General features: G+C 43.2%; 1 protein-coding gene and 1 pseudogene across 7 annotated transcripts in view; one reads left to right on the top strand and one right to left on the bottom strand.

Moving 5' to 3' along the window:
• The window catches only part of LOC135104319 (carbohydrate sulfotransferase 11-like), a 240446-nt gene that overhangs the window by 219593 nt on the left and 10853 nt on the right, over positions 1 to 10000 (bottom strand). The gene's annotated exons all lie outside the window — the stretch shown is intronic.
• LOC135104320 (lachesin-like) overlaps positions 4381 to 10000 on the top strand; it is a 30996-nt pseudogene continuing 25376 nt past the window's right edge.

Below are 10000 nucleotides of genomic sequence, written 5' to 3'. Positions count from 1 at the left end.
GAAAATATAAGCCATCTAGATATGAGAGAGAGAGAGAGAGAGAGAGAGAGAGAGAGAGAGAGAGAGAGAGAGAGAGAGAGAGAGAGAGAGAGAGAGAGAGTGTTTGAGTGAAGCAAATAAACTAATTGCTGTTCTGACGAAGTAATAATCAGTACGTCACAAGGTCCCCGTAGATACAAAATCCCACGAGAATATTCTACCCTTAATAACCCACAAAATAGTTCCATCCATAGTAAGTCAGTTAGGTTAGGTTCCGTTATGTTAGGTTAGGTGAGGTTAGGTTAGGTTACACGAGGTCACGTCTCTTAGATTACGTTAGGTTAGGTTAGATGACGGTAGGTTAGGTTAGGTTAGGTTAGGTTTAGTTCGATTAGATTAGGTTAGGTTAGGTTAGGTTACGTTTAGTTAGGTTAGATTTGGTTAAGTTATGTTAGGTTGTTACGTTAGCTTAAGTTGCGTAATTTCTTTCATTCCTTCCTCCTGAATCTCCTCTCAAAATCTCCTAAATATGAATAAATACATACATGAATAAATATATACATAAATAAATAAAAATAAAAATAAAAGCAAACAACAAATAGATCGCAAACAGATGAGAGGACTTGAGACGGAAGGAAAAAATTAAACACGGCAAAAAGTTAATACAGAATGTTGCTTTTACTTCTGACCACGACTGTACTTGTCTATTACCCAAAACTACCTACTTATTCTCCATAACTCTTGATTAAGCGCACACGTCAAATTATTGTCCCAAAATTACTTGTAAGTTCATCACTGTTTCGTTTTAAGCTTTATATCAGCATCGCATGAACCAACATTCACTCAACCACATGAACCGACATTCTATCACCACCACCACCACCACTACTGCCACCACCACAACCACCACCACTACAACTACCACTACCACCGCAACAACTACTATTTCACACTATCACCGACACTATCCCCCCACCCTCACCACCACCACTATTAATCCTCACCACTATTTCCTATCACCAATTTCACCACCATTCACTACCACCACCACCACCGCCACCACCACCACCACCACACTCGGAATACATCCACCTAACACTTGATATATTGGTCAATTTATCAGAAAATTTCATTAAAAGTGTTTCCATTGAAAATCTGCACCTCTCCTCTTCCTCCTCCTTTCCTTTCTCCTCTTCCTCTTCTTCCTCCTCCCCTCTTTTACTGCCTCTCACACAAATATCCCGTCACCTTCCCAATCCTTGCTACCCTTTTTTTATCACTCTTTCAATATTATTTTTTTCTCTTACTCTTTGGAACACGAATCTTTTCACTCCACCAGCCTCCTCCTTCTCCTCCTCCTCCTCCTCCTCCTTCTCCTCCTCCTCCTCCTCCTTCTCCTTCTCCTCCTCCTCCTCTTCTTCCTCCTGCTCCTCCTCCTTTCTTTTCTCCTCCATTCCTTTTCCTTTGTTCGTTTCTTTTCTACTTCTAACTTCCTCCTTAATTTCCTTCTTTTTTTCCCTCTTTTTTTTCCCCAACTCATCTTCCTCTTCTTCCTTCTCCTTCGCCATTTCTCTCTTCGCCTCTTCCTCCTCCTCCTCCTCCTCCTCCTCCTCCTCCTCCTCCTCCTCCTCCTCCTCCTCCTCTTATTGAAGGAAGATTGTAGCCTTTCTGTTATCCGAGACACGAATATTCTGGGAGGATATTGTGTGGTCCGCTTATTATGCCTGACTCGCATTCTTCCAGTGTTATATTTTATGCTATTACAGCGTGCTGGGTCCTCCTCCTTCTCTTCCTCTTCTTCCTCCTCCTCCTCCTCCTCCTCCTCCTCCTCCTCCTCCTCCTCTTCTTCTTCTTCTTCTTCTTCTTCCTCATCCTCTTCTTTCTGCTCCTCCTCCTCCTCGAAGCTTCTTCTTCTTCTTCTTCTTCTTCTTCTTCTTCTTCTTCTGCTCCTCCTCCTCCTCCTCCTCCTCCTCCTCCTCCTCCTCCTCCCTCATTCCTCCTCCTCCTCCTCCTCCTCCTCCTCCTCCTCCTCCTCCCTCATTATTTGGGCAACAGAAGGGCGATGTATAGATAGATTCACGATAAATGAATGTTGAGTGAGAGAAGAGGAAGAGAAGGAGAAGGAGGAGGAGGAGGAGGAGGAGGAGGAGGAGGAGGAGGAGGAGGAGGAGGAGGAGGAGGAGGAGGAGGAGGAGGAGGAGGAGGAAAGAGACAATTTGCAAAATATCGATCGCATTTAAAGCTCAATACTCTCTCTCTCTCTCTCTCTCTCTCTCTCTCTCTCTCTCTCTCTCTCTCTCTCTCTCTCTCTCTCTCTCTCTCTCTCTCTCTCTCTCTCTCTCTCTCTCTCTCTCTCTCTCTCTCTCTCTCTCTCTCTCTCTCTCTCTCTCTCTCTCTCTCTCTCTCGTCAGCGTCAACTTGGTATCGCATTAGTCATCCATCCATTCCTCTTCTCCAGTTAATTATTTCCCTTTCGTTTTCCTCTCAGACACATTAGCACCTTCTTTCATATCTTACCATCCTTCCCTCCACCTCTCCCTCCCTCCCTCTCTTTCTCCCCCTCTCCTCTTTACCTCCTTATGAGCAATTCCCTCCACTTTTCCAGCACTCTCCTCTACTAAATCTGGTTTTGCATCTTGACGGGATGTTGTAAATCGCACTAAGTGTCTCGTTAAGTAAGGAGAGAAGGGGGTGAAAAGGGAGGCTGCCAGAGAAAGGGAGGGAGGGAGGAAAGGGAGAAATGGGGGGTGAGAAAGTATGGACGAGAAAAAATACAGTCTTCCCCTCACTTCTCTCACTCCCCTCACCTCTACTGCCCTCTGCTCCTCCCCTCTTCTCCTCTCTCGACCTCCCCTCTTCCTTTTTCTCACATGATTTTTTTTTTCTTTTTCGCTCGCAACTTTGTCTTTGAAACAAGGAACATTTGGCACACACGTTCCACACACGTATCACACGGCGCGTACATCAGGCTGGGTCAGTGGGAGGGTGGAAGGGTGTAGGGTGTGTGTACGGGAGGCAAGGGAGACGTAGAGGGAGAGGGAGAGGGAGAGAGGATGTTAAGGACTGGTCGGAGGGAGAGGAGAATGTAAGGAAAGAATGTGAAGATATCGGTTTGTCATACTTCCTCACATCTCGAATGATAAAAAGTTAACTTATTTCTCAGTCTGCCAATCCGTAGTAGTAGTAGTAGTAGTAGTAGTAGTAGTAGTAGTAGTAGTAGTAGTAGTAGTAGTAGTAGTAGTAGTAGTAGTAGTAGTAGTAGTAGTAGTAGTAGTAGTAGTAGTAGTAGTAGGGAAGGTACAAGAGGGAATCAGCCCAACACGTGGCAGTCCTTCACCAATAGCAGAAGCAGCAGCACCAATGACAGTACTTTCCAACACAGTTATCAGCCAATGCAAAGCCAATATTTTTCTTTCACCGAGGTGACATACGCCCCACACACATCCTGCACCGCCAGTAACAGCAGCCCCTTGTAGCAGCCTGCTTGTCCGACCGCTGTGACTGCAATATCTACAAGTTGTTTTGCAAGGAGGATAAAGATGATGTGGCTTTTAAAGGATTGAATATAAGATTATGATACGAGTAAGCTTTGTTGTTTTACTCTCAGTTTCTATAGATTTTTTTTTTTTTTGTGTGTGTGTGTGTTATTCTTAGTGTTGAGGCCATCAGTATCATTAAAGTGTTACATTTCAATCTCTCGCCGTAATGTTCTGGTTTTTATGCCACAGAAAATCATAAAGTTGAGTTATTTGTTTATCTTTCCTTCCTCTCATATTCCTTCTTTCTCTCCTTCCCTCCTTCAGCAAGAAAATGCCCATCTTTCATCTCACATCCCCTTTCTTTATTTTCTTTTCCCTCCTCCTGCAAGAAAAAAAAATACGGTACTTCATTTAGTGTTGCTGGCTCAGGTCACAACGAACACAAACATAAAAAACACGTTATTTCCCACCAATCACTGATGAGCCTCACTCGTCCAGCCAGCGGCCGATACTGCTATACTGCTTCAGAATTACTGGACCAAACCACTAAATTCAGAGAGGCATTACTAAGTTATTTACTCGTATGATGCAGCGCCTTGTCGCACACCAAGACACATTCACCCACGCATCATAATGGATTCCCTCTTGTTATTCCACCCAACTTTCTCCTCCTGCCGTGTTCCACAATCACCACAACCACCACCACCACCTCCATCTCCTCTCTGTGTATGTCTTTCCTTCCGCCTCGTCTTCGGCTCATGGTGTATGTGTTCCGTTCCCAGTCCCCCATTGGCGTCCCTATATCCTTGCCTCCATCCCCACGTGTTCCCTCCTTCCTCCAGTTCCCTCCCTTCATATTTTCTCCTTACTGATCTTATTGGTCCCTTCCTCTACATTTCCCCTTACCTACTGACACCACCTATCCCTTCTTCTTCCTCTTCTCCTCCTGCTCTTCCTTGTTGTGTGCCCCATCCTCAGTTGGCTCTCATGTTCCCCTCTTCGTTACCTACTGACATCACTTTCTCCCCTCTCTCTCCTGCTTTTCCTCCTTGTATGTGCCTTCCATGGTGATTCCTCCTCTTCTTCCCTTTGTTTTCTCCCTTTCTCTAACTCCTGGCAGCACCTATCCCTCCCCTATCCCTCCTCCTCCTTGCTGTGTGTCCCGTCCTCAGCTAACCCTTTTTCTTCTACCCTCCCTGCAGGCGTGGTGTCGCGGGACCCAATCTTCCTGGCGGAGATCCAGAACCAGACCGTCTCAGAAGGCAGAAATGTGCGCTTTGCCTGCAGAGTGGACAACCTCGGCTCCCACAAGGTCAGTAAGCGGCAAGATAACACGGGCAGGTGGAGCGATTGATTTTAAGGCGTCAGGAAGGGGTTGCGTTTTAGTGAGGGTGTTGTAGTGTATGGGAGAGAAAGAGGGAAAGGTGGGAAGGGGAAAGAAGTGAGTAAATGTATGTAGTTAATTAAATAGACAGTTTTTGCGTTTCAGTTTAACATTACTAGTATTTTTAGGGAGTTTTATATCTCGGCCCCGTGTGACTTTAATTGTTACGGAGCCACGCAAGAATCTTTTTAATTAATCACTTAATTTCACTTGACTAAATAGACAGGTAGTGAGATAGATATGTGTAAATATACAGTAAAACCTCTGAATATTGTATAGCGTATGGTAGAGAGACGAGGGTGGGGAGGGAAGGAAACGAGTTTATGAATGTTGTTGAATAGACAGATGGTGAGACAGTTATGTGAAGGAATATGTAAAGAAAGATACATATAGAGAGAAATAAGACAAACTGAAAGATAGATTTAGACAGATTAATAGAATGAGAAGTGTAAGAAAAGACACGCAGATGTAGAAAGACTGACAGATAAACATAGGTTTCCAAAAGTGAATACAGGTACACAAATTAGACAGATCCGGATAGTTTATAGGCAGACAGGTGAGCGTAGAAATAAAGATAGATGGAGATACAGTAGACAAATACAAAAAGATAGATCAATATAAACAGACATTAAGAAAAAGATTAATCCCCTTTCCCCTCCATGTTCATTCACTCCCTCCGCCTCTTCTACCCATTTCCCTGAGTCCTTCCTCTCCGCTTACGAACGCCAGACTCCCTTCCTTTCCCGTCCCCTTCACAACACCATTTCCCTTCCTGTCCCAAACACCCATTTTCCCTAACACCGATTTCCCTTTCACCAGCTTCCTCAATGTCATTTCAACTATTTCCACCATTCTACTTTCAAATGATTCCTAATATCACTTCCTTCTTAACTCAAATGACTGTTTCCTATACCATATTATTATTCTCGCATTTCTTCTTTCTATCTCTAATATTACGTATTTTCCTTACATTATTTTATCTCTTCCTACTTCTTTCATTACTAATCCCCCCCCTTACACTCTCTTCCTTTTTTTTCATACTTTTTCGTACCTATTCTTCTTGTATTTTTTCTTTTCTTTTGCGTACTTTTCCTCCTTTCATTCCTTCCCATACTTATTCCTCCCTTTGTATTTTTCCTCCCTTCATCCATAACTTGTCAATTTACACCTTTCTTTCTCCCATTTCTTTCCTTACTTTACTCATCCACTTGATAAAAAAAAAAAAAAAAACTCTACAATCTTTCGCTCCCTGTCGATTCAATCCACTTACCCACCTATAATAAAAACTCTACAGCCTTCTTACTGTCTGTTCAATCATCAGCTCATCCACCCACGATAAAAAAAAAACCCGCAACCATTTCATTTCCTGTCCACTCATCCATTCATCCACCTATCACAGAAAACCCTACAGCCTTTCACTTCACGTCCACTCATCCACCTATTCACTCATCCACTCATCCACCCATCACGAAAAAACAAAGCCTTTCACTCCCTGTCGACTCATCCACCTATCCACTCATTAACTCATCCACCCTCACAAAAAAAAACCGCCTTTTAATCCCTATCCACTCATGCACTCACAAACCCTTCCCTCCTTTCACTCTCTCTCTCTCTCCTGTCACTCCCTGTAGGTGGCGTGGATTCACTACGAGAACTCTGCCATCCTGACGGTGTCCAACCACGTGATCACGCGCAACGATCGCATCACGGTCAGCAGGGACAAGCGCCAGAACACCTACTACCTCCACATCAGGTGAGGATATATTGGTTAATACATAGGAATGGAAGAATAAGAGTTCAGGAAAGGAAAAACAGAAAAAAATATATATATACGAGCTAATTTTTTTCTCTCACTAAAGAAAGAGTATGAAAGATAAATTTAAAGTTTTATTTCTCGTGGTATTGACAAAAACTGCTCCTCCACATCAGAAACGTGAGGGAGACAGACACGGGCAAGTACATGTGCCAGATCAACACCGCCTCTGCCATGACCATCGCGGGCTACCTCACAGTGGTTGGTGAGTCCAGTTGGTGGTGTGGTCATACGTGTTCTTTGCTTTGACTTTTTTTTTTTTTTTTTTTTGATGGAGTGTTTTGGGATGTTTTTAAGGGGGTGTTTTTTTTTTGGGGGGAGGGGATAGAGGTGTTTTGGGGTGTTTTATTTATTTTTTTTTTTGGGTGGGGTGTTTTATTTATTTTTTTTTTTTGGGGGGGGGAAATAATAGGGTGTTTTTTATGATTTTTTTTAAGCTGTATTGGGATTATTTACTGTTTTCTAGAAGGTTAAAGGGTGCTTCCGTTTTTTTTTTTTTTTTGGTGGGGGCAGGGGGGTATACTGGGGTGATTCAGTGTGTTTTCTACAAGCTAAAGAGGCGTGTATTTTTTTTTTTTTTTTTTTCTTCTTAGGGGGAGTTTGTGCGCTTTTTTATTTCTTTATTTTTTTTGGGGGGGAGAGCTGGGGGACTATACTGATTTTTTTTTTTTTTGAGAGTGAATTTGAGAAGTGATCTATACTTTTTTTTTGTGTACTGAGATGATTTACTGCGATTTCTAGAAAGTAAAGGAGTGTTCTCTTAAGGCTAGTTTTTTTTTTTTAGGGGATTATTTTATTTATTTATTTATTTTTTTTTTTATTTTAGGGTGAGTCTGAGTTGGCGGTGTGGTGAGAACAGTAAGAGTAAGGACGGTTCGTTTAGGCATAGGAATGGAAGACTTTAAGGGCAGGAAAGGAAAAGAAAAGGAGAAAAAATGCCAACACACTCTCTCTCTCTCTCTCTCTCTCTCTCTCTCTCTCTCTCTCTCTCTCTCTCTCTCTCTCTCTCTCTCTCTCTCTCTCTCTCTCTCTCTCTCTCTCTCTCTCTCTCTCTCTCACTAAGGAAAGAGTACGAAAGGTCAATTCAAATTTAGTTTATCGTGTTATTGACAAAAACTGCACTTAAGATTTGGATTAATAGTTTAATTAACCTTCAGGTGGACTTAAGTGAGCGTCTGGCCATCTAGTTGTGAGAGAGAGAGAGAGAGAGAGAGAGAGAGAGAGAGAGAGAGAGAGAGAGAGAGAGAGAGAGAGAGAGAGAGAGAATAGGTGGTTAGTCAAGTTATCCGGTTGTACTAATTGACTTTTATAAGTTTGGTGTGACTAAAGGAAAAATTTGTTTGTGGTGTTGATATTGACAGGGTTGGAGTCAGGATGAGGTGATGAATAACCTGTGAGTGACTGATATGAGTGGAAGAGAAAGATTCATTTCGTCTATGGTATTATTCGTGGACTGTGTATTAGGATGAGAGCTGTACTGCGTAGTAAGTGGAGAGAGAGAGAGAGAGAGAGAGTACGGGGGAGGCGGGTATGAATGCTGCTTCATAAATATTTTTCCGTGTAGATGGTGGTGGTGTAAGAGGTTTCCAAATAGTAGGGTCGTAATTAGTTTCTGTTTAGTCCTGGAATATTCCTCTCTCTCTCTCTCTCTCTCTCTCTCTCTCTCTCTCTCTCTCTCTCTCTCTCTCTCTCTCTCTCTCTCTCTCTCTCTCTCTCTCTCTCTCCCAGACTTTTTATGTCTCTTAATTATGAGAACTTTCTTTCCGAGAAGATTTTCATTTCGCCTTTTTTTTCTTTTAGGAGGGAGAGGAGAGAGAGAGGAGGGAGAAGGAGGGGAGGAACGCTGGAAGGAAAAGGGAGAGGAATTGTTCTTTCCTCTGTGGTAATGGAGCAAATATTTCATGCATTTTTGCGTGCGATTTTTCCACTTGTGAATAAAATGCTCTTCTTTTTTTTTCCCCCTCATTTCTTTCATCACCTCCAAGGCCTCCTCATTTCCCTCATTTTGTAATCTAATAATCACACCCTCATGGTCCTACCACCCCCAAACCCCTACCGACCACCCCCCTACCATTTCATTCCTCGCCTTTTTTTGTATCACACCCCACCCCTACCCCACCCCCGTCTCGCTCCTACCCCCGTATCTCTACCTCAACCAATATAGCTCCCAACCACCACCACTAGCAGCTCTGTCTCCCCTAGCCACTATTTTCTCTTTTAGTTCTCTCGCCTCTAGTTCTCTCGCCTCTCCCTCACTATCTCCAAACCCTCGCGGCGTGTGACTCTCTTATACTGACTCTCCCTTTTCGCCCCCGCCAGTGCCCCCCGACATAGTGGACAACGAGAGTTCCAATGACGTGATAGCGCAGGAGGGGAGTGACATCAAGCTTCGGTGCCGCGCCAAGGGGTCACCGCGCCCGATCGTCACCTGGAAGAGGGAAGACGGCCAGCACATTGCCATCAACAAGTCCACTACAGGTAAGGTCAAGAGAGAATTGAAGAAGGAAAGGGGATATGTAGTAGTGATGCGTGTAGGAAGATTTGGCAATGAGTTAAGGTCAAGGCGGAAGAGAAAAAGGAAGGAAGTAGGAAATTAGTGAAGTATGTAGGAAGATTTGGTAATGAGTTGGATAGGGAGTGAGGGAAATACGAACAGAAAGGGAAAGAAAAAAGAGACTAGATAAAGTCAAGGAGAGAAGGAAGAGGAAGCACTGACGCATGTAGGAAGAGGCTCGTATTCTGAAACGCTTTCCTCTCTCTCCTCTTTTGCCACGACTGTTTGCAAAGGCCACAGAGATGATTAGCCAGATTCTCAAGAGTGCTTCCCTTATTCATAATGCAGAAATTTTGTTAATATGTCACTGGAACCGTAAAAACAGGCTCGAAAACCCGTGTAACTTCAACTAGAGCCTCTTAAATGTAGCAGAGGTGCGGCACAAAAATTATTAAAAAAAAAAAAATAAGAGAAAGGGAAGAAGACAAGCAAATAGATAAGGTCAAGGGTGGAGGCAAGGAGGGAGGAAGGAAAGTAGTAACGCATGTGGGGAAGGTTTGATAATGAAGGAAACAGGAAGTAATGGGAAATTTAAGAAAAAGGAAGGAAAAGGTAAGAGGGAGGGACAGGAGAGTAAATAAACTAGAAGACCGGGGTATGTCGACAAGGGAGGAAGTAAAAAAGGTAAGAGGAAGTGTAGTGAGGAACTGTAAGAAATGCAATAGTGATTTGAGACCTTCGAAACAAAGAAAATGAGAGGAAAAAGATAAGAGGAGAACAAACTAAGTGAAAAGCAAAAAGGACGAGGAGAGAGGAAAAAATGGAGGAAGAAAACAAGAACAGTAACTATG

This window comes from Scylla paramamosain, chromosome 10 (genome assembly GCF_035594125.1).
Source record: "Scylla paramamosain isolate STU-SP2022 chromosome 10, ASM3559412v1, whole genome shotgun sequence".
Taxonomy (NCBI): domain Eukaryota; kingdom Metazoa; phylum Arthropoda; class Malacostraca; order Decapoda; family Portunidae; genus Scylla; species Scylla paramamosain.
Note: the sequence above shows the minus strand (reverse complement) of the source record. Positions and strands in the feature narration are given on the sequence as shown.